Source organism: Ceratotherium simum, chromosome 10 (assembly GCF_057802395.1).
Source record: "Ceratotherium simum simum isolate JZ-2026a chromosome 10, ASM5780239v1, whole genome shotgun sequence".
NCBI classification, from domain to species: Eukaryota; Metazoa; Chordata; class Mammalia; order Perissodactyla; family Rhinocerotidae; genus Ceratotherium; species Ceratotherium simum.
The window spans coordinates 58,994,141-59,018,991 of record NC_141909.1 but is presented as its reverse complement, the minus strand read 5'-3'; the positions used below and the strand labels follow the sequence as shown (position 1 = coordinate 59,018,991).

At 38.7% G+C, this 24,851-nt stretch overlaps 1 long non-coding RNA gene across 1 annotated transcript in view; it reads right to left on the bottom strand.

Moving 5' to 3' along the window:
* The window catches only part of LOC147916127 (uncharacterized), a 48,135-nt gene that overhangs the window by 12,823 nt on the left and 10,461 nt on the right, over window positions 1–24,851 (bottom strand). Inside the window, exon 2 of the long non-coding RNA XR_015553359.1 lies at window positions 9,142–9,184. This is a non-coding gene — a long non-coding RNA (uncharacterized LOC147916127). The remainder of the gene's footprint in view (window positions 1–9,141; window positions 9,185–24,851) is intronic.

Below are 24,851 nucleotides of genomic sequence, written 5' to 3'. Positions count from 1 at the left end.
GAGGAAGATTGGCCCTAAGCTAACATCTGTGCCCATCCTCCTCTACTTTATATGTGGGGTGACTGCCACAGCATGGCTTGATGAGCAGTGTGTACATCCGCACCCAGGATCTGAACCTGTGGACCCCAGGCTGCCAAAATGGAGCATGAACTTAATCACTATGCCACTGGGCCAGCCCCTATCTCTCCATTTTTGAAAGACAGTTTTGCCGAGTATAGTATTATTGGTAGGCATTTTTAATTTTTTTACATTCAGTACTTTGAATGTATCACCCTGTTCCCTTCTGGTCTGCAAGTTTTCTGCTGAAAAATTCACTGACAGTCTAATGGTGATGGTGGTGGGGATTCCTTGTATGTGACAAGTCACTTTGCTCTTGCTGCTTTCAAAATTCTCTCCTTGTCCTCGGACAATTTGATTTTAATGTGTCTTCATGTGGATTTTTTAAGCTTTATCTTATTTGATGTCTTTTGGACTTTTTGGATTTGGATGTCTCTTTTTTTCCCCAGGTTTGGGAAGTTTTCAGTATTTCTCTAAATAAGCTTTCTTGCATTTTCTCTCTCTTCTCCTTCCAGGATTCCCATGATTCATATATTAATCTATCTGATTGTGTCATTTAAGTCCTATTGCTCCTCTGACAATTATTTCCAGTGCTCTGTCTTCAAATTCTTTGATCCTTCTTCTGTTTGGTCTAGAATTATGTTGAAACCCTCTAGTGACTTTTTCAGTTTAGTTACTGGGTTCTTCAGCTCCGTGATTTCAGTTTGGTACTTTTTAATATTTTCTTTCTCTTTGTTGAAATTCTCTCTTTGTTCATGCATTGTTCTCTTGACCTCGGTAAGCATCTTTCTGAGAATTATTTTTAATTCTCTGTCAGGTAAATCATGTAATTCTGTTTCATTAGGGTTGGTTTCTGGAGATTTAATTTGTTTCTTTGGAACATCTTTGGCTGTTTCTTCATTTTTCTTGACTCTCTTGTATTGGTATCTACATGTTAGACAAAGCAGGCACATCTCTCAGTCTTTATGGCCTGACCTAATATAGGAGACGTTCCCCACCAGTGAGCCCAGCCAGAGATTCTGGGAGCCCCTGTCAACTCTTTCCCTCCCCAGAGAGAATCAGACAGCTGTGGTTTAGTCTACTTGTCTGCTCACTCTCTGCTGAGCTGGAAGGGTAGCTATGGCATCTACCAGCCCAAGCTGTTGCCTCCATTCTCCCCCAGGCTTCTAGGCGGCACTGGACCTGTTAGAGCTCCTAGACTGGTGATACGGATGTTAGTTTTTTGGGCAGCCCCAGAAAAGTGTGAATGCCGATGCATGGATCAATCCTTTCAATCCTCAAGTGGAAGTTGAGAGCTGGGATTTTTCATCTGTTTGCTCTGTGCTGAGCTGGAGGATCAATGGTGCCTACTAGCCCAAGGTGTCACCTCCTTTCTCTTCTGGGAGGCTAGACTGTGCTGGATCTATCAGAGCTCTAAGACAGAAACCAGTCCTCTGGTAAGCCACCTTGGAAAAGTTGGGGTGCTGAGTGTGGAACCAACCACTTCTCTCCCTTGGGAGAAGGTATGAGGTAGGGGGTCTCTTCCTAATTGAATGGCACTGAACTGGGGGCAGAGTCTCTGGCAAGAGGGTGTCCTGAATCTCCATACCGGTTTTGGTGAGTCTGGTTTTGCATTCTCTCAGAGTGCAGCAGTCTTCCAATTAGTTTCTAATTTCTCCTCAAAGGGAATTCAGCCATGAAATGTTGCTGAATTGGTGTGTTTGTGTGGGTAAGGAAGGTCTAAGGCTTCCTATGCTGTCAGATTGTTGACATCACTCCGCTCTTCAATTTTGCTCCCACTCTATTGTCTACACAATAGCCAGTCTTGTCTTTTCAAACGCCTCACCAAGGCATTCATGGCTCAGCACGATTATGTTCTTGCCTTTCTCTCCAATCTACAGAAATGCTATTCTCTCTCTCTCTCTCACTAAATTTCAGTTCCTAAAACACACTGCATTCTTCAATAAGTCTCTATACATGCTGTTTTGTGTGTGTTAAACGCCCTTTCCCCAACTAGTTATTGTTCATTCTTCAAATGTCAACTTAAATAGTACTTCTTCGGAGAAGTTTTCCCTGAACACTTATTCTGAAGTGAGTCCTCCCTAATATAATTCTCTCTTAGTGTCATTTTCTTTTTCTCTATATCATGTACCAGAATTGTAATTATACTGGTATTTTTTGTTTACTTAGTGTCTATCTCCCCAGTAGGTTTGCAAACACTACAAGGCAGACACCTTGTCTGTTTTGCTCAGCACCGTGTCCCTACCTGAGGAGAGTGCCTGGCACATTGTAGGGATATAATGAATATATGTGGATTGATTGACAACAGTTACCTGCTGGGAGTGTATTTCTCTGTAGATCTGGCTGAATAAGCTTGGTTTGGGCATTTGGTGTTTTCTGCATCTTTATGGTTAATATTTCATCTTTTGCAGCAGATGAAATAAAAAAGAGAATGAAAAAGAGCAAAGGAAAATGGTTTTAGAAGTGTCCATATTTGTTATGTATATGTGTGTTTGTTGAGTTTTGTGGAAGAGGAAAAGAGGGAATTAGAAAATAGGGTGCTTATGTGGTAATAAAGTTAATTCCACGTATTTATGGGTTTCTGGAAATGTGGAGTAATTTATTCATTCCCTGAGAGCCTACTATGCATGAAGCTCTGAACCAGATGCTATAGAAAATTTAGACTTACAGGCTGATATCTAAGAACTTGCACTTAAACATGCAATTGTGTGTGTAAAGAAAACATTATATGTATAAGGTTATAATATACATATACACACAAAGTTATTTTATATACAAAGTTACAATACAAAGTAGAATAGTTTAAGTACTCCCACAGAGCTACAGAGCTCAGGACTGGGCTGATGGATAGGGAGAGAATCAGGTAAGACTTGAGGACATAGACGACAGCTTAGCATCGAAGCATGGGCAGGATTTTGAGAGGCAGTGTTTGGTCTTCCCTGACTTTCAAATAATATGAGCAATACTGTACAATGGATCAAGCTCTATGATCAAAATGAGTTTAATATGATCGTCTCTCCATGGATATTAGTATTGCAAATACAAATGCATACTGTATAAAAATGGCTCACAAGTTAAGATTCTGAGTTATTTAATATGAGAGTGATAAGAGGTAATTTCATGCTAATTAACTGAATTTTTGTTTTGTCATTAGCCTAAAAGGAAATTAAAACTCATCTGAATCATGACTTCTCTTCAGCGGGCCATCAAGAATTTGAGAAAAAAGGTATTTTCAACACTCTTCATGAATTTTTAAGCAAATGCAGGCTGTGAATTAAAAAAAACAAGCCTAGAAATGAAGTAATTTATCTACCAAAATATTTTTGTTTATGTGAACATAAACCTACATCTACTTAGGACACAATTTGATTCGGTTTGAACATAATTCTTATTTTCTTTTATAATCTTCCTTCGATTATACTATATACAGCACAGCTAATTGCTTCTGAGCATTTTAATGTGAGAGGGGATTTCACTCCCCTCTCTCAAGGCAATTTGGTTCCGTAAATAGCCAGGCAGTGTTCTTACTCACGTAAGTCACACAGTGGTTTGTAAATGTTATAGCCTCTGTTTAAAGGTGAAATGATGACAGCAAAGTGCCCGCTAAGGATTTAACAATTCATAGGGATCTAGTTTTCTGTTACATAATCTCCTTTTCCTTAGGAAACATTTAGTAATATGCCCTTTACAATGGCAAATTAAATAGGAGGACATAAAAGAAGAAATTGCACATGGGATTCTCTGTCTTTATCTAGGGCAATAGGAGTCTGCAGCGTAGCAGAGGAGCTCACTAAGCAGTGACCAGTCTTATTCTACTTGGACGTAGATAGCTGCATATAGCCCAGCACAAGAGAGCCTTCAATTTCACAGGAGTTAAATCAGGAAAACTAAACCATAATAAACTGGAAGCTGCCGTAGAAAAATAAGTGTCAATCAGATATTTGATTAAAAAATCAAATCAGGAAGTGAAGGAGGATAGGCTCTATGAAAAGAAATTAAAAGTTGCTGCATGGTATAAATTTTAAAAATCTTAAAGTTACAGTCATTTTGCAAGGATGTGTGGCTACATATATTTAAGCAAATCTTTCTATGTTTTGTCTCATGTCTAAGGTATTTTTATGTTTAAGAATATCTACTAACTGAAACGAAAGTTGATCCTGTCTGCTTAGCATTGCATGGATCTGGAGCTCAGTCTGCAGCAAGTTCTCATAAGACACTCAGATCTCCTCAGTCCACCTTCGGGGTTTGTAAAACACATGCAGGAAAACTTAATGTCTAACTTTTGACCAACTTACTGTTTTAAAGGAAGTTGTTTATACTCATACAAGATTCAGGAGCTAGATCTACTGGATTCAGGCTCTGGATTCTCAGTGAGATGTTTAATGGATTCTGCTCTAATCTCTCCAAAGGACCATGAAGCACTCATTGAAGGTAATATAAGAATCCAACACAATTAAATTTCTTTTTATAATTTTTAGATGTACAACATTATAATTCAACATCCGTATACACTACAAAGTGATCACCCACAAAAATCTAGCTGCCATCCATCACCCTACACTTGACCCCCCCTTCACTCCTTTCACCCACCCCCCAACCCCCTTCCCCTCTGGTAACCACTGATGTGTTCTCTATATCTATGAATTTGTTTTTGTTTTGTTTAAACAAACAAACAAACAACCTTTAAAAATAATAGCCTTTTTAAAGTGCAGTTTTAGGTTAACAGCAAGAGTGAGCAAATAGTACAGAGAGTTCCCATATATTCCCTGCCCCCTCCCCCAGCTTCCTGACTATCAACATCCTCCACCAGAGTGGTACATTTGTTACAATCTATGAATCTACATTGACACATCATTGTCACCCAAAGTCCATAGTTTACAGTAGGGTTCACTCTTGGTGTTGTACATTCTATGGGTTTTGATAAATGTATAATGGCGTGAATCCAATAATTAAATTTTTTAGACTTAATAACACAGGAAATTAATTCAAAACATATCCACAAGTTTGGAATTCTGGGTTATACTAAAGAAAAATTGCACCAGACAAGTTAGACAGGCAAGGAAGACTTTATTTGAGACACTTATGGTGGAGGGGAGAGATTAAACTCAACTTCACTGAAACAAAAGGTGGGAGAGTTTTTAAGTGCTGGAGTGAGCTAGTGGAAAGGTACTGGAGGAAGTTAAGGGGAGATTCCTCAAGGTGATTAGGCCATCTGTGTTTGCTAATTGTCGATTACCTAAGGTAGGCTCCTATCCTCCCAGAGAGACTGGGAGATAGGGGCCGTGATTTTCTTTGATGATTACATTTCAAAGGGATGACTCCCAGTCCACGAGAAAGACATTCCTGGGTTGTAAAACTGGCAAGAGGCTGGGAGAAGATTTACATCTCAAAGTAGCAGAGAAAGAATTTACAATTGCAAGTTTTCTAAAGTAAATGCTCCAAGAAAAGGGAAGTCAGGGACCTATAGTCAGGAAAAAACCTGTCTAAGGTTTAGACAAATTGAGGGGAATGTCAATGCCTTCTTGGTCAGTTTCCATGGAAGAGATTTAAGGTAGTCACTAATGAACTGGCTTGCTCTCTTCTGAATTCCTTAAAATGAAGCTTCATATATAATAACTAAAGCTGCTGACTCTAGAATTTCCTAAATCAGGGCAATTTCCAAAGACTCCGCATTGGTATAGAGACCAAGGGATCGAGCAGTGAGTCTGGAAGGCAGCAAGGATGGAGGAGTAGAGTTAGCACTTCTGAATAAAAGTGGTCACCGAGAAACTAGAATTGTAAGCTTGGCAACAGCACCTTCTCTCTCTAATTTCTTTTCCTCTTCCTCACAACTCTCAGTGACTTATTGCTCTTTTATGTCTCTCTTTTCCCTCTGAGGCTACCCTGGTTTCACATGTGTTTGGATTTGGGAGTAAAGCGGTGATGACCAGGATCTGCCTTACACATAACTCCCTTATAATTCAGATTCATGGCGGTGACCTTCTTTATGATCCATAGAAGCCTCTCGATCCTAGCAGTACCTTTAGACTCAGTGCACTAAGAAAGTAATTGCTTGCTAAGATGAAACTTCAGGCTGTGGTAGTTTGGTTTATTAGAGGAGATGTTCTTGGACTGCAACCCTGACTATCATAGTCCTAAAAAGAAATTGAGGCAGATGTACTGCGGAGGCTGATGCTGGGCAGTGGGAGCCTAGACCACGACCAGCTGGTTCAGCCGGACTCACCTCCTCAGTATAGCAGCCAAGTACTGTAAATCAATTGCAGGCATTTGCACACATGAGCATGTTAAACATCCATTTGCTCACTACTTTTAGGGAAGAAGTTTCTGATGATTTCCTGGGCTATGATCAAGTGTGGAACAGGAGGAGAACAAGGGTTGGGAATGGCATTTACAAGACAATAGGGAACAGGAAAATCTCCACTTACCTAGAGTGGAGTTTCGGAGACCAGGAACTACCAGAAAGAATGGGAATGTAAATTTTTGATCATGATATGTTATAGAAGACAGGGAGGGTTCTAATTTAGAATGTGCCAAACTGAAGACACTTTCCCCTCAAGATTCTGATTCCAAGATACTCTCTTTCACTCTGTGGTTCCTCTGGGAGGGAGTCTGTCAGTACTGCTGCTTGGCTGTGTTAGAGGAGAGGGGCTAAACCCTCTCTCCAGCCTAGAAGCAAAACCCTGCCTCTCTTCCCCTCTGAAGGAGGCTGAGTGCACCCCTCTGCCAGGCTCGCCTCACTCTTCTGCCTATTCTAGAGCCCTCACTTCAGCCCTAGTCCTGTACCCAGATAACTGTACTGCAGAGAAGAGACTTAGAATTTTAGGAATGCTGGAGGTCTAAGGTCATGAATGGGGGCATTGAAAGGGAGACCAGCAAGCATCATTTTGTCCTCGAATTCTCATCTGGGAAGCAAGTATTGGGAAATGTATGCAAGTTGCAAAAGGATAGAGGGAAACCAGAGGCTGAGCTTTTGCCCTAGATACCATCGAGTGCTTCCTCTACTTGATTCCTGCACTCAGTTGCTCCATCATTTTCCATGTTGACTTCTTGGTTTTCTTCCTCAGTTTAAGGTTCCAATGCTTTTGCCTTCATTTGTGTTTACTCTCTCATGTCCATTATCTTGCTGCTCATTCCTCTGGTCTTACTGGACGAGTCACTCTTGGAGCCATATACTCACTCAGAGTCACTGAAGGGTGTGGCGATCATGAGCTTTGATTGGCGCAGTCTGGGCAGTGTGTTTTTGATTCTATTTGGAGCTTAGAATGCTCTGGACACATTATGCACAAAATGCCTTATCTTCATGGAATCCAGCCTAGATCTTGCAAGAAATGGTTTCAAAACCATTCTCCCATCTCTAGGGAGAATGAGTCCATGTTATTGTTTGGTAGGCTATTCCAGCCTGTATCCACTTTGACGTACATGTAAAAGTTCTCCTTGTGCAAACATAGTCTGTTTCTATTCTCTCTGATCCACCCCCATCCCTTCCATGGGCTCAGAAGACAAGGCCTCAAGTCATAACATCAGCAGGGAGGCTGAGGTTTGGACTTGCAGGAACTTTGATCCTCGCTTTGACTTTGATTCCTGGTCCTACTGATTTTAATGTCTTCCTTCAAGATATCCCCAAAGACTAGATAGTAGGCAGCACAGGTGTTTAAGAAATTCTTTTACTCTTGAATTTGCCACTATTGTCTTTCTCTATCTTTGCATGCATTTTCATTGCCACTGCCCTAGTGAAGGTTTTTGACATTTCTGCCTAGGCTGTAGTACTAGTCCTTTAACTTTTCTCTCTGGCTTGGGGTTCATCTCTCTTCTACCTTTCTGATAGCCTGTCCTTAGGTCATAAAATGCAGATCATATAATTCTGTTTCCTTGCATAAAAAATCTCGATAACTTACAGTGTGAAATTCAAACTCCTTATCGTAGCACTCTACTCATTTTAAAATTTTGCTCGAACCTTGTTTTCTAGACTCATCTGGTAATCTCCCATCTGTGCAACATGCAAGCCACACAGTTGATGATTCTCAGAAAGTACTGTGCATTTTCTCATGTTAAGGATTGTACCCATTCTGTTCTCGCTACCTGAAATATTTTTTCTCCACTGGGTCAACTGCTTTAATTCTTTTACTCAGCTTAAATCTCACCTTCTCTGTGAAGACATTGATAGTCTCCTAGAGAAAACAGTTAGTTGGCTTCTCCTCTCTGCAGCCCGGAGATGCAGATGCATCCAATAGCATGGCCCACACCACTCTGTCTGTCCTGATGTACAGTGAGCTCCTTAATGGCAATAATGATCTCATATTCATCCTTGGACATTGTATTAGCTTAAAGGCTGCCATAACAAAATGCCACAGACTGGGTGGCTTAAACAACAGAAATTTATTTTCTCACAGTTTTGGAGGCTAGAAGTCTAAGATCAAATTGTTAGCAGGTTTGGTTTCTTCTGAGGCCTCTCTCCTTGGCTTGTCGATCGCCACTTTCTACTACCTGTGTCTTCCCATGGACTTTCCTCTGTGTGCACACATGTCTGTGTCATAATCTCCTCTTCTTATAAGGAGATATAAGACATATTGGATTAAGGCCAACCCTAATGACCTATCCATTTAACCTTAATTACCTCTTTAAATGCTCTATCTCTAAAACAGTCATATTCTGAGGTACTAGGGGTTAAGACTTCAACATAAGAATTTTGGGGGGACATAATTCAGCCCATAACCTACCCCAAAGTATTTCCCTATCCCTGTAGTTAAGAGTTCCCAGAAAAGGGTAGACAACTAATAAATGTTTGGTAAAGGACTGACTAAAGAAGCAGAGGAACAATTGCTTCCAATTCTGTTTCCTCCTGGAAGGAGATTTCAAATGCAAATTTTTTAGGGTGAGAGGTCTGCCTGACCCAGGCAACCATCTCTGCAGAAGAGTGCCTCCTCCTGCATGGTACTTGGTGTCTGCCTCGGCCTGGCCGTACATCATTCTCATGCCCTCTCTGCCCAGGTGCATGATGGCTCAGTCAACCAAGAAATGGACTGGAAACTCCTGGGTGTCGAGGGAAACGCTGCTGGCCACCTGCCACCTACCTTGTGACCTTACCTGAGTCATTCACTCCTTCTCTGATTGGGCGTCCTCATCTGGGCTAGGGAGACACGACATAAATCATATGATTAATCCACTGTTTTAAAATTACCTTTTATTTTATATGATGATAAAGCTGGTCATCAGAAACATGAAGTATAATCATTTCTTTTGAAATGAAGCATCAGAAGAATACAGTTGGAAAAATTGGAAAGAAAGAAACAGAGTATAAAAATGTATGAGAAGTAGAAGTCCCTTAATTAAGGAATAGAAAGAAAGTAACAAAAGAGATACAGATTAGTGAGAAGTGAATTAAAAAGTCACAGATTGCCAGGGGCCGGCCCCGTGGCTTAGCGGTGAAGTGTGCGCGCTCCGCTACTGGCGGCCTGGGTTCGGATCCCGGGCGTGCACCGACGCACTGCTTCTCCGGCCATGCTGAGGCCGTGTCCCACATACAGCAACTAGAAGGATGTGCAACTATGATGTACAACTATCTACTGGGGCTTTGGGGGAAAAAAAAAAGGAGGAGGATTGGCAATGGATGTTAGCTCAGGGCTGATCTTCCTCACAAAATAAATAAATAAATAAATAAATAAATAAATAAATAAATAAAACTGTTTAAAAAAAAAAAGTCACAGATTGCTGGATCACAGTCGCAAAACCCAAAGGGCAATGTGTTTCCCAGCCAAACACCTGGGGGGATGGGGGAGGGTGCAACCAGAGTCATGGAGATCATAGGACCCATCATCAGATTTATTTGACCCATAAATTTGAGGGGACCATCCTTCCTTCTCCCTTGTAGAATAAGTATTACACTGGGGCTAATAAGGTGAAAGTGTGGAATGATTCGAGAGGGCTTTAAAGAGCTTGCTTCCTCCCTCAAAACACTTCTTTTGCCCATTTCCTGATACCTGCAACTTATTTGCCTGAAAACAAGATCATGCAGCAACTGACGGTCATGCTCACAAGAAAATGACTCACACCAGGTCTATTCCTGAGAGCATGTTTTGATAAGAAGGAAGGCAGAGGAGAGAGAAAGAGGGCACCAGACTAAAGGAAAAAATAAACCTGATGTGGCAGGGCCAGAGGAAGGAACGGAAGGGGCCAGAGTCACCTTCCTATCTGTTGGCAACAAAGTTTCTAAATTTCTGTTGAGGTTACTGAAGAATATGCAAATGAGAAAGAGAGGCATGTTACACCGGAAGAAGAGCTTCCAAACAATGTACAAACTGTTGGGAGTTTTAAAAAATGCCGGGATTATTATTTTCATTGTGAAGAAAAAATTGAATGTAATAAATAAACCCATAGCAAGTTCAGCTTCTCTTCCCTGCTAGGTATAAATAGTATATATATATTTTTATTACTGAAAATGTTTTCAATTATGCTAGATATATTAAAGACTGAAAATTATGTTAATGCAACATTGAAGTTATTAACATGAGTTTTCAAAGAGATTATTTTGCTGTAAGCCCAGGAGTTCTAACTTTAAGTAATTTTTTTTAACTGCAAAGTAGAACAAGAATCTTCCTTTGTGCAAAAATCTCATTATAACAATTGTTAGAGTCATGCGTGTTGTTAGCTTTTAAGATGTAACAATCATTCCATTACCAAAGAGAAAGATACCTATCAACTTTCTATATTGATAAACTGTTTGTGTATTTGTTTGTTTACTTTGGCTATGGCTCAGAAGGAAATAGTTAAGAGTATTAATAACACGAGGGATAGATTTCCATTATTCATGCTATTCCTATTTGCTCTCAAAATGCGTGGAGGTTGACCAGGGATTTCTTAGGTGTGGTGGGTTTCCAGTTCTGGTTCTTTTATTTATGTAATATGGGAAATTTGATAGTCGGTGAATGATATAGACCCATAAAGCCACACTTTCCTTATCCACACTGAGAACACGTCCTTTTACCCTCTGTCCGCCAGTAAACACCTCAAGGGATGTTCCCAGCAAGGAATCTTGCTTGCCAAAACCACCTCTGGGCAAAGGAAATTTACAGAAACATATTGCTCCTAAATGAATTATTTGGGTCATAAGAAGAAAAACACATGCATAGAAACTACATTTCAATTCCCCAGTAAGCCATAGGAAAGGTGTATTAGGTTAATGTACCTAATATAGACTAGCAATTTAGCCAGAGGAACTCCTTGCAGGATATTGAAGTAAGTCATTTTGCTAATTCCAAAGAGTTTCTGTACATACACACTGGATTTCTTTTTAATTATTCTACATCTGTTTAGAGGTATGCAATTTCCAACTACGTAATTTGATTTTAAGTACTTTTTCGTTACTATAAATAAAGTGTTACATGCAATTACATTGAAAAATCTGCAGTGCAAAAGCAGGCTGGAGCCCACGGGTTACAGCACTTGAGCATATGGAGGGCTGCTCTTATGGTGTGATGCCAGCTAAATTCAAAAGAACACTTTACTCCTTGAGCTGGATAATAGGCTGATTATATTTAAAGCATATTCACTTCCAAAATCATCTGGTAGGAAAGACAGCACTGTTAAAACTTCAACTCCTTCATTGGACAATATCGTGACTGGGAGGAATTATGGGCAGAAGAAAAAAATAAACCCACCCAGGATCTAGATCTAGAATGCTAATCAGAGTTTTGAAGAGAGAGATCTATTTTTGTCCTGCATCCAGACCTGAGATATTTTCCAGAATAGAAGCTGTTGCTTTCAATCTGTGGGGTGATTTCAAGTAAAGGATTAGCAGATATGTGTCCTTAGAATAAATGTTAACCCCCTTTAGCACCAACCTTGATGATAGGAGACCACATTCAACCTCTCCTTTTCCCAGGTTCAGCTGGTAACAAGTTTTCTGACAGCTGCTGGATGAGGAGAGGCAGGTAATCCTAAAGTCTTTTTTTAGGAAAGTTTCTAGATTTAACATATGCTACAGCAGACAGGGGCATTAGAGATCTCTTATAGACTTCGAATTAAAAATGAGAAAATTTCAAGTAATTTTGCTTGAGACAGAGCAAACTGTCAGCAAACTCACCTGGTCCCTCATCAACTTACTTGCTCCTTTCTTTCCACCCTCTTCCTGTGTGTTTGCCAAAACAGTCTCTCCATTTTAGCTCCGGGGTATGCCACACACTTTGCCATTGCTCATGTCAATTTCCTTCCTACCTCATGCCCCACCCAGCACCATCTGCTGAATCATCCTCAGATATCCTTTTTTTTTTTTATTGAGGTCATAATGGTTTACAACATTGTGTAATTTCAGGAGTACAATATTGTTTATCAGTTTCTGTATAGACTGCATCGTGCTCACCACCAATAGTCTAATTTTTATCCATCACCATACATATGTGCCTTTTTATCCCTTTCGCCCACCCCCAACCCACTTCCCCTCTGGTAACCACTAATCTGTTATCTTTGTCCAGGTGTTTGTTTATCTTCCACATATGAGTGAAATCATGCAGTGTTGTTTTGCTTTGTCTGGCTTATTTCACTTAACATCATACCCTTAAGGTCCACCCATGTGGTTGCAAATGGGATGATTTTGTCTTTTTTATGGCTGAATAGTATTCCATTGTATATATATACCACATCTTCTTTATTCATTCATCTGTAGAAGGGCACTTGGGTTGCTTCCACATCTTGGCCATTTTGAATAATGCTGCAATGAACATGGGATATGTAAATCTCTTTGGATTGTTGATTTCAAGTTCTTTGGATAAATACCCAGTAGTAGGATAGCTGGATTGTATGGTAGTTCTACTTTTAATTTTTTAAGAAATCTCTGTACTGTTGTCCATAGTGGCTGTACCAGTTTGCATCCCCACCAGCAGTGTATGAGGGTTCCCTTTTCTCCACATCCTCTCCAAAATTTGTTATTTTTTGTCTTGGTAATTATAGTCATTCTGACAGGTGTAAGGTGATACCTCATTGTAGTTTTGATTTGCATTTCTCTAATCATTAGTGATGTTGAACATCTTTTCATGTGCCTGTTGGCCATCTGTATATCTTCTTTGGAAAAAGGTCTGTTCATATCCTTTGCCCGTTTTTTGATCAGGTTGTTTGTTTTTTGTTGTTGAGTTGTATGAGTTCTTTATATATTTTGGAAATTAACCCCTTGTCAGATATATGATTTGCAAATATTTTCTCCCACTTGGTGAGTTGTCTTTTAATTTTGTTGATGGTTTCCTTTGCTTTGCAGAAGGTTTTTAGTCTAATGTAGTCTCAAATTTGTTTATTTTTTCTTTTGTTTCCCTTGCCTGGTGAGACACGGTATATGAAAATTGCTGCTATGACCGATGTCAAAGAGTGTACTGCTCATATTTTCTTCTAGGAGTTTTATGGTTTCAGGTCTTACATTCAATTCTTTAATTCATTTTGAGTTAATTTTTGTGTATAGTATAAGATAATGGTCTGCTTTTTTTCTTTTGCATGTGGCCGTCCAGTTTTCCCAACACCATTTATTGAAGACACTTTCCTTTCCCCATTGTATGTTCTTGGCTCCTTTGTCTAAGATTAGCTGTCCATAAATGCGTGGCTTTATTTCTGGGCTCTCAATTCTATTGCATTGATCTATGTGTCTGTTTTTGTGCCAGTACCATGCTGTTTTGATTACTATAGCTTTGTAGTATATTTTGAAGTCAGGGATTGACACAGTAATCAAAAGTCTCCCAAAGATCAAAAGTCCAGGACCAGATGGCTTCTCTGTAGAATTCTACCAAACATTCAAAGAAGGATAGGTATTAAATTGGAATTAAATTAAAATGGAATATTAAAACTATTCCAAAAAGATGAAGAAGACGGAATGCTTCATAACTCATTCTACAAGGCCAACGTTACCCTGATACCAAAACCAGGCAAGGACAACACAAAGAAGGAAAATTACAGGCCAATATCGCTGATGAACATAGATGCCAAAATCCTCAAAAAAATATTGGCAAACCAAATACAGCAATACATTAAAAGGATCATACACCATGATCAATTGGGATTTATACCAGGGATACAGGGATGGTTCAACATCCACAAATCAATCAATATGTTACACCACATCAACAAAATGAGGAATAAAAAAATCACATGATCATCTCAATAGATGCAGGGAAAGCATTTGATAAGATCCAATGTCCATTTATGATAAAAACTCTCAATAAAATGGGTATAGAAGGAAAGTACCTCAACATAATAAAGGCCATATATGACAAACTCATGGCCAACATCATGCTTAATGATGAAAAACTGAGAGCCATTCCTGAGAACAGAAACAAGCCAAGGGTGCCTACTTTTGCCACGCCTGTTCAACATAGTTCTGGAGGTTTTGGCCAGAGCAATTAGGCAAGAAAAAGAAATAAAAGGTATCCAAATTGCAAAGGAAGAAGTGAAACTCTCACTGTTTGCAGATGGCATGATTCTATATATAGAAAACCCTAAAGCATCCATCAAAAAACTATTAGAAATAATCAACAACTACAGCAAAGTTGCAGGGTACAAAATCAACTTACAGAAATCAGTTGCATTTCTATTGACAAATAACGAACTAGCAGAAAGAGAAGTCAAGAATATAATCCCATTTACAATCACAACAAAAAGAATAAAATATCTAGGAATAAGTTTAACCAAAGAGGTGAACGACTTACACTGAGAACTATAAGCTATTATTGAAAGAAATTGAAGACGATATAAAGAAATGGAAAGATATTCCATGCTCACAGATTGGAAAAATAAATATATTAAAATGTCCACAATACCTAAAGCAATCTTTAGATTCTATATAATCCCAATGGGAATCCCAATGGCATTTTTCATGGAAATAGAGCAAAGAATCCTAAAATTTATATGGGAAAACAAAAGACCCCAATTAGCCAAAGCAATCCTGTGAAAAAAGAACAAATCCAGAGGCATCATAATCTCTAATATCGTTTCTTGCTTTAAGATTTAACTCCAGGGGCTGGCCCGATGGCTTAGTGGTTACGTGCGCGCACTCCGCTGCTGGCGGCCCGGGTTCAGATCCCAGGCACGCACCGATGCACCGCTTCTCCAGCCATGCTGAGGCCATGTCCCACATACAGCAACTAGAAGGCTTTGCAACTATGACATACAACTATCTACTGGGGCTTTGGGGAAAAAACAAAAGGAGGAGGATTGGCAATAGATGTTAGCTCAGAGCCAGTCTTCCTCAGCAAAAAGAGGAGGATTAGCATGGATGTTAGCTCAGGGCTGATCTTCTTCACAAACAAACAATAAATAAAAGTATTTAAAAAAAAAAAACATTTTAACTCCAGTGTCACTAGCTCCCTCTGGAAGGCTTTTTTTTTAACGTATTATCTATTCAAATCTATGCAGCCTCAGTAGACACAATGTATATTCTATACAATAGCCTTGCTTTAGGTGGTTTCCTGTTGTTCCCTCATTATTTTGTGTACTTGTATTAGTTTCTATCTGAGTCCATGGTGTCTTCTTTTGTAACCCTCTCTGGGTCTAACTGTCTCTTGGACCCTGCCTGAAGATTTTTGACAAAATGTGAGCCAAAGTGCTTCTAGTCATTGAAACTGTACTTCATCAGGGGAGAGGGAGCCAAGGCACATTAAATAGTAAAAGTCCAGTCTGCCTGGTGCTGACTCTAACTGAATCAATGATAGGTGTTGAGAGAAGGGATGGAGCAGAATAGATTAGGCTCCTTCATGTCAATCAATCAGCCTGTGTTGATTGGAATCAATGAAGCAGAACATTTTGAAGCCCATCTTATTCCAAAAAATCAGATATTAATAAAATTTCCCCATAATCTACTACTTTGAGATTAAAACACGATAAAAACATACTGTGAAGATCTTTTATATCATTTAAAGATTGTACAATTTGGTTTTCTTCAAGTATTGGAACAATCTGCTGTGTGTCTAGATCCAATACTTTTTTTGTGTAATCTTCAACATATTTTTCATAAGCATTTATGATGTTCACTTTCTGTCTTTCTCAGAAAGCATGAATCATTATTAATTTATTCCTCTTAGAACAGACACAGAATCAGACATGTTGTAAGTTGAGAATTCTTTTGAGCTGCTTCCCTCTTTGAGAAATAGTGGCTAGATGAATGAAGCAATGAGATAAAATTCACCAACATGATCACCAGGAAGCACTTCTTATGAACCTGTGTATGAGGCATTTAGAAAATTAAATACCATTTGCATTGTAATCTATTAAATTTGCCACAGATTAAGCAAAACTTTATTGAATTCCAATTGTATGTCAGGAACTTTTACAATTGCTACCACATTTAATTTTACATCAATGCAAGATAAATTTCATTATGTTTAATTTTATATTTTGGATACAAGTCTTTTATCAGAGATGTTTTTTGAAAATATTTTCTCCCAATCTGTGACTTGTCTTTTCAGTCTCTTAAGTATGCCTTTCACAGAGCAGAAGTCTTTAATTTCAGTAGTCACACTTACCAACTTTTTTTTCATGGATCATGCTTTTGATGTTGTATCATCAAAAGCCATTGCCAAATCCAAGGTCATATAGATTTTCTCCTATGTTTTCTTCTATAAGTTTTATAGTTTTGCATTTTATGCTTAGGTATATGATCCATTTTGAGTTAATCTTGTATAAGGTGTAAGGGCTGTCTCTAGGTTTATTTTTCTGCGTGTGGATGTCCAACTGTTCCAGTACCATTTGTTGAAAAGACAAAGACTGTCCTTTCTCTGTTTAATTGCCTTTGCTCCTTTGTCAAAGATCAGTTGACTACATTTGTGTGAGTCTAGTCATGAGCTTTCTATTTTGATCCGTTCATGTTTGTGTCTATGTTTTTGCCATTATGCCCAATTTTAATAGATGAAGAAATAATCTTGGGGAAGTTAACTGATCATCTCAAAGTCACGTAGTCACTAAGCTGCAGAGGATGAATTTGAACTCGTGTACTGTGAAGTCGTATTCAATACCCAGCTCATTAAACTACAGCTACCCCTCTTCCAATGCAGAACAAAAAAACATGTGTGACTGTTAATCATGATACCAGAACCAGTCCGTTTCCCTTCCATTCTCCTCTTTGGCCCTAATACCTACTGTACATTGGCCACATGGGGGCAGGGTTGCCAGAGAGAGTGGTTACTGGATAGACAATACGCTGTACACAGTAAGTCTCACCTACCTGTGCAATCTAAACCTTGGCAATGTCTAATTTGAAGTTGATTGCTTTATTGAAATATGCACAGGTGCAAATTAAAGCCCAAGTCCCTTCACGATCTGAGATGGGAGATTTCCGGTAGCACTGTGCTTGCTGGATAATGACATGAGCTGCTAATGATGCAGCTGCAAAGGGCTTGACTGTTGCCCCTGCTCCTGCTTTCTGTAAAGGAAGTTTACAGAAAGGAGAGAGGGTGTAATCAGTTGTGCTGGGAGAAATGTTTGCAGAGCCTCAGTTTTGCTACTATAGACAATTTAGAGAAGGAAAGGTTTTGTTTGAAGATATTTTAGAAAGCACAATAATAATTTAGATTTATATGAGGTTGGAATTCTGCAAGACATAGTATTTTGTACATACAGATATCATTTTTTTTAAACGTAAGAAAGAGCCAGGCTTTAAGTGGAAGGCCTGTGTTTCCTGGCTTTCACAGCGGAAGCTCTTTCTTGTCTTTGACCCACAGTGAATTATTCAACCAACAGCAAAGGGAATTCAAGACTCAAGTCACCTTCTATGGAACTTGGGTAAAATCTTGGGGAGAATTTGGGATAACGAATGAATTCTAAAATGTTAATAATCATCACATAGCACAATTACCATCCTTCCTCTCCCCATGTTTTATGATGGCTCAGTGGGGTTATGGCAGGAGGTTGAATGATAATCTGATGAGAGTGTTTTCCATTTTCAGATTCTATAGTACAGTTTATACCTTACAATGTGCTTTAAGATCTGAGATATAAACCTTATCTCCTTATTATTTTATCCTTTTAAAACTTAAAGTTTAGAAATAGTTTAGAAGACATGATTGTAGGACAGAGTTCCTAAAATAATGTCACCAAAAGAATTTGTGAAATGTTTGGAATATAAAATCTAGATTTTTTAACAATACGTAGTGCAAGAACTAAGGAGTCAAGATGTTTTTGGTAAATAATTCATGGAGGTAGCAATATTGAAATGGATATTCTTTAAGATGTTTTATAAACAAATATAGTTAAGACAAAGGCTCTCTTACCGGAATGAAATTATTCCCCAAATGCTGTTTTACCCGTTTGTTTTTGTACAGTGTAATACTGACAGTTGCTTGCATCTCTCAGAAGGCATGGATCTGCATTTATACTATCTAAGTGTTCAGAATTCCAAACTTCCTTTAAGGCATCAAAATGCTTTGCAACATCTATATATCAAATAAGGGTGGAAAACTTTGCAATATATATTCTCTGTGCTAGTTTTCAACTTTGAAATATATGGCAATTAGTGCTTTTACTAGAACGAATAACTGCAAATTAAATCAATTTTAAACTTTACAGAAAAAAACCACACATTTGGTTGATGTTTGAAGGGATCTTATGAGTCCTTAAATCTAACTCTCTACTTAGACAAATTAGAAATAAATGGTTAGAGAATGAAGTGCCTGCCTGAGCTCCCAGAATGCATTGGTGACAGAGGCAGATCTCTGGATGCTTTGCACAGTTTTATCTTGAAAATGAATCCTTCCCGACGGGTATTTATTTTATATAAGTGAAAACAATACATGCTTATGAAAAGATCTCTTCAGTTTTCAAAGGACAAGTTTCCTGTTGAATTTGGGACTCTTTTGGAGGCTAATAATGAAAGCTGAGGGAGCGTGAGGGTACCAGGTCTTACAAAGATAGGTCCAAACCTATCAAAACTTGTAATAAAGAGAAACTTAGAGGGTGGATCTGCTTCTCCAGAATCAATCTATTCCTTCTTTTCTGGTAATGAACACACTGCTTCAAATGTAGATTAGAAAGATTTTCCAGACTTTCTCTAAAGGAACATCGAGTTTTTAAAGTTCCGGTTAATCAAAGATGTACTCCTAGGTTCAAAGCATCAGTACAAATGGACAAGGAACTAGAACACATTACAGGAACTCAAGATGCATTAATATCAAATTTTAGAGTGTATAAACACCACCTGAGGCTTGTTGAGAATGCAAATTCCTGGGTATTACCCAGGTATTTTAAGTCAGCAGATGTAGGATAGGGTCTAGAGATTTGTAGGATAGGGTCTAGATATTTGCATTTATAAAAAAATACGAAGTATTTCTGAAGCAGCTATTTGGTCAGAGCTTTGAGAATTTTCTTTACGTGAAATAAAAACTTTGAGAGTCATTTTTGGTACTTTGTTCATTTATTTACTATTTCTACCTTTTCTTTTAAGTCTCATATCTCTTTTCCTTTGTAGATCTTTTAATTCTTTATTTTTACGTCTAATTCTATGTTTAAGCTTTTCTTTCTCTCTTTATTTCTATTCATACAGAGATGCAACTTTCTGGTAAGACCAAAACTAAATTTAGGAACCCTCTCTCATTTCCATGATATATCCCACTTTTCATTTTAACTTTCATTGTGTTTACAGACCATTTTCCTTGTGTTTTCTGTGATCTGGCCACTCCTAAGAATTACAACTACAATTTCAGAATCCACTTTGAATTGTAGGTCCTTTAGTAAATGACCTTTCTTTTCCTAAGCAGTAGATCTGTCACAAATCCATTTAGTGCAGAGTATTTGACAATTAGTTCTCGTAGCGAAGATCCCCATCCTGGACAAAACTCCTAAGCAAACTTGGGGCAGAATCCATCCTCTAAAGGAAATACTTTAGTCTTCAGAATAGAGTTAATGCCTAGTTTGTTTCTGATTTCTTCTAAGGCTGAATGGCAGACTTTAGCTCACACTTCAGTTGCTAGGCTAATAACCATAACCTTTTCATGGACCAGGAATTTTGGTCTGGGTCAAGAACATCTATATAAACCAGCTATGGTGCTAAAGAGTGAAGTTTTTCTTGTGATTATTAAAGAGATTAAGAAATTTGCATTGTTGTGACATGTTCTCTTTGGGTTCTTTCATTTGCAAGCCTCAGAATTTTCCAGAGAGATAGAACCAATAGGAGATCTATATAGATATAGATACAGATATAAATAAAGATACAGATATAGATATTAAGGCATGTGATTGTGGAGGCTTAGAAGTCCCAAGATCTGTAAGCTGGAGAGCCAGAGGAGCTGATGGTCTAGGTTCTAGTCCGAGTCTGAGTCTGAGTCCAATGGCAGGAGAAGACCAATGTTCCATGTCAGAGACAGGCAGAAAGAGTGAATTCTCCCTCCCTCAGCCTTTTGTTCTATTCAGGCCTTCAACAGATTGGATGAGGCCCACCAACATTGGAGGAGGGCAATCTGCTTTACTCAATCTACTGATTCAAATGTTAATCTCATCCCAAAACAACCTCACAGACACACCCAGAGTAATGGTTAACCAAATAGCTGGGCACCTTGTGGCTCAGTCAAGTTGACATACAAAATTAACTATCACAGCCCACTTTTGATTTTTTTCCTCTTGTAGGGTTGGTACTATGAGACAGTTCATAGATTGGCTCCCACTTGGGAAGAAATAATACTATCTCCCACCTCTCTCTCTCTCCTCCCCGCAAAAGCCCCAAACTATTTCCCTTAGAGTGCCAAGCTGGAACAGGTGGGATTAATGGGGCATAGCATGAGCCAGAGTGAACAGGCCAGCCCTATCTAGGCAGAAATAATTTTCATGGTTTAAACATAGTCTACCTCATTTCTACAGGAGAATATAGTGGGATTTGAAGCCAACGCTATAATAGGTAATGTCATTTTCCTGGCTTCATTCTCTGGGAATACCATCTCAGGGAACAAGGCAAGAGAACCAGGTATAATTTACAGACTCTAATCTTATCTCCCTACAAGACATAGCTGACAGGAGTTTGTAGTAAATTCTCACCACTAAGTACCCAGGGGTGCCTAATAACCCTCCTTTACTTCATTTTTTCAATAAATATCTTAGTGCCTACTAAGTAGTGGCATCAGAGGTAGAGCGTAGAAGTCAGGCATGATCTCTATCCTTCTAGGGCAGATGAACATATTCTGAGTTTGCGGTTGGATATTTAGCCTTTCCTGGTGCCTGTGAGTCTACAATCAATAATGCCATTAAAAATAGTATGCAGAACCAAGATGTCATTCTAGTTGAGCAACTTTATTTTACTTGTCCAACTTCCCAGAATATAGAATAAGATTGCCAAAATCAGATAAAGAAAACAAGTTGCTAAGTGGGAGAGAAAAAGCTCTTTCCCATTTTGAGTGAATTTCAAGGGCTGGAATGAAGTGAAGTGACTACGAGGGAAGTTGGGGTTAGACCCACGAGTGGCATCTTGCTGTCCTTCTTGCTGCTCCCCAAGCCCTGCTAAGGGCTGCACAAGGGAATGCAAGCAAATTACTCTGGTGAGTTTGGGGGGTAATAATAATAATGTCTGTCTACCCCTCATCCCCATCCCAAGTTCATAACTGATTGAGAGATAGATACAGGAATTCTATATCTGGAGATTGAAATATTAGCTTTATTACTATTAAAGCTACATTGAAGAATGTTTGGAATATAAATGGCTGGAATCAAGCTTCCTAATACCGTTCTATCCCCTCAGGCTCCAGCAGAATTATATAATCACAGTTGTCCCCTATCAGGGCAGGTTGCTTGGGGTAGAAATTCCTACTCTAGGGCTATGACAGACCATTGTGAGGAGCGGAGCGTTTCCCCTCTTCTCTGCTCCCTGCAGTTTCAGAATCAATGAGCGTAGGTTTGTGGCACATTCTTCAGCGCCACGTTCTTCAGATTCTTCCCTGGCTCATAAATTTCCTGCCACTTCTGAGACACTTGACAAGAAATCACAACACAATCCTCATCAGCTCTTCCTGGGAGAAGTTAGTCCAGATACAAAGAAATGTATTACTAGGCAACATCCTCTACCCATGTTTCAACAAGGGCCTTAGGCCTTACATGCAGTTTCTCCTGGAGGGATTAATCCATGAACATCCCAGAATTCAACAAGCCATGTATCTCATTATACCCAGATGATAACCCCAAGTTTATATAATAGTAGAATCTTACCAATTTTCTGTTTTTAAAAAATATTTCCTTCAGTCACCCAGGAATGACCTTAAGTAAAAGCACGAAGAAGGTAGATTTGTCCTCAGGGACAACCTGTCATCCCCTCAACTTCAGCAACCCTTCTCTCAGGGAACCAAGGCTCACTGTGGCCCAGAACCTTTCTCCAAGGCACCTGCTATGTTGGGAAACACTGCCTGCTGTATCTTTGCCTTCTGATTTACTTCCCACTAAAGAGGATACCACTGGGCTTGAACAATGAAACAAACTCTATTGTAGAGTGAGCTACTTTTACGTCTCAGATAACGGTAATGTTTTATCTAGTTAAACAACACTCGCTCCCAGAAGGACCTAAAGCAATATTTCCCAATGTATAAAATACCATTTCCCTGGATGTTGGTTGGTACTATGTGGCAAGGGGAAGACTTTTATGGTCAAAGGACACTTTTGGCTAAAGAAAATTTAGCAGATCTCCTTGACGTAGGACTTCTCAGGGGCCTTACTTGTTATGGTACCCTGCGAATCTCTGCAGAGGGATATCATCTGTGACCTTTTATTTGTGTAGCATTCCATGGGACCATTTTTCCATGGAACACACTGCTCTAGAGACTTCAAACTAACAGTGGTAATTTCAGTCATAGTGACAAATGACAGGGCCGGCTCCGTGGCTTAGCGGTTAAGTGCGCGCGCTCTGATGCTGGCGGCCCGGGTTCGGATCCCGGGGGCGCCCCGAGGCACCGCTTCTCCGTCCAATGCGAGGCCGGGTCCCACGTACAGCAACTAGAAGGATGTGAACCTATGACATACAACTGTCTACTGGGGCTTTGGGGGGAAAAAACTGAATAAATAAAATCTTTAAATAAAAAAAAAAAAAATAGTGACAAATGACAGGTATCTATTTTTAAACAAGTAGAAAGTAGGTTCTCCTTATTCCATCGTGAATAACTAAGAGACACAAGGCAACTACATGTGTTTAGGAAAGGGCAGTAGAATCCAAAAACCAAGCTTTGAAGAGAGTAAGAGCTGGATTTGAACCGTGTACAAGCTGAGTGAGATTAGCAAATTCAATAACTTTCAGTGCCTTCTTTTCTTTATCTATAAAAATAGTGGTAATGATTCTTATTTGTTGGGGATATTCAGATGATTACTTGAGATGGTTCTGCAAGGACCTAGAACAGAGCTTGTAACATAATGTTTGTAAAATAAATTTTAACTTTTCCTTCTCCAAAGTTTTTTCTCTACCTTCCCAGGGATTAAACTTAAAATACTGAAAAATTTAGTTTCTCATGTCTCTACATAACTTCCTTTTACATAATCATTTTAACAAGCATTTACTGAGCATTTACTATTTATGTGTATATACCACAGCTATTATGATCTATCTTAATTGGAATCATTAAGATAAAAGAGACAGACTCAGCCCTCATGTAGCATTTTGCCTAAAGACTATTCAGTCAGGTAAACAAATGCAATTGTGTCATATAATTATATACAATGATTTACAATTTTGCAGCATCTTTCACATATATTATCTCATTTAATTTTCATAAGAAGCTTTTGAAATAGATGTTCCCCATTTATATATAAAGAACAATGAGGTCCAGGGAAATTGAGCAACTTGATTAAGTTCGCCCAGCTGACAACCCTAAGAATGAACAAGAACCCAAGTCCTCCAATTTTCCCTCTATCACATAATGACTGTATTCACTACATTTCAGGTGAAAACTTCCTAGACATTGCTTTTCTTTTTAATTGAAGAACATGGATTGGCTGTCAAAACAATGACATACTATCAATGAATGTAAGAACACTTAGCTGCTTACGGCTGATAAATAGTTTCAAATACAGAAGGTCCTTTTGAATGCCCTTGAAATGTACATTTTGGAGGGTTTTGGGACCCTCTGCCTCACACTATTAACTAATCATGTGGCTTTAACATATCTCAAATAAAACAGGAATAATAACTAGGCTTCTCCTTGATAATAGGAACAAATGAGATACTATCTGAAGTACTTTGGAAAGTATAAAGTGCTGTATAAATGTGCTAATTTTTAATTATTCTCTCTAATGTGGGAAGCAGTGATAATACAAAAGCAATTAATAATTGGTTTAGAGTATATTTCATGATTATCTTTGTTGGATAGGAATCGTATCCACCGTTAACGGTCTGTTCTTCCTGAGTGTTCACCTACGGGTGGCAGAAGAAGCAAATACAATTCCAGTCTTGGTTTTGAAGGCAATTCATTAATATAATTTGCTACTGATAGAGCCAACATATCCAAGGGGTAATTGTGTAAACAGTGTTTCCAAAATAGGAAGCCCATTTAACAGTAAAGCTTTGTATTCACTTAAACCTCTTTGGAATGTCTTCTTAATTCACTGAAATCTCTGGGAAATTAACTGGTATGTGCTGTTTTTTCTTGTTTGTTTGTTTCTTCCACATAAGGTGCTCAGAATTTCAAGTTTTCAAAGGACTGCTCTTTAAAAATGAGTTCTATAATTTAAGCATTCACGGGCAGAAGATTTTCCTAAAATCCACTTTTTTTTTCTCCTGCACGATCCTCTTGTGATATGTTTATGTGATATGTTTATCTCATACATATCTTTTGTATATATTTATATATACTTATATATATAAAAGGAAAGGTATG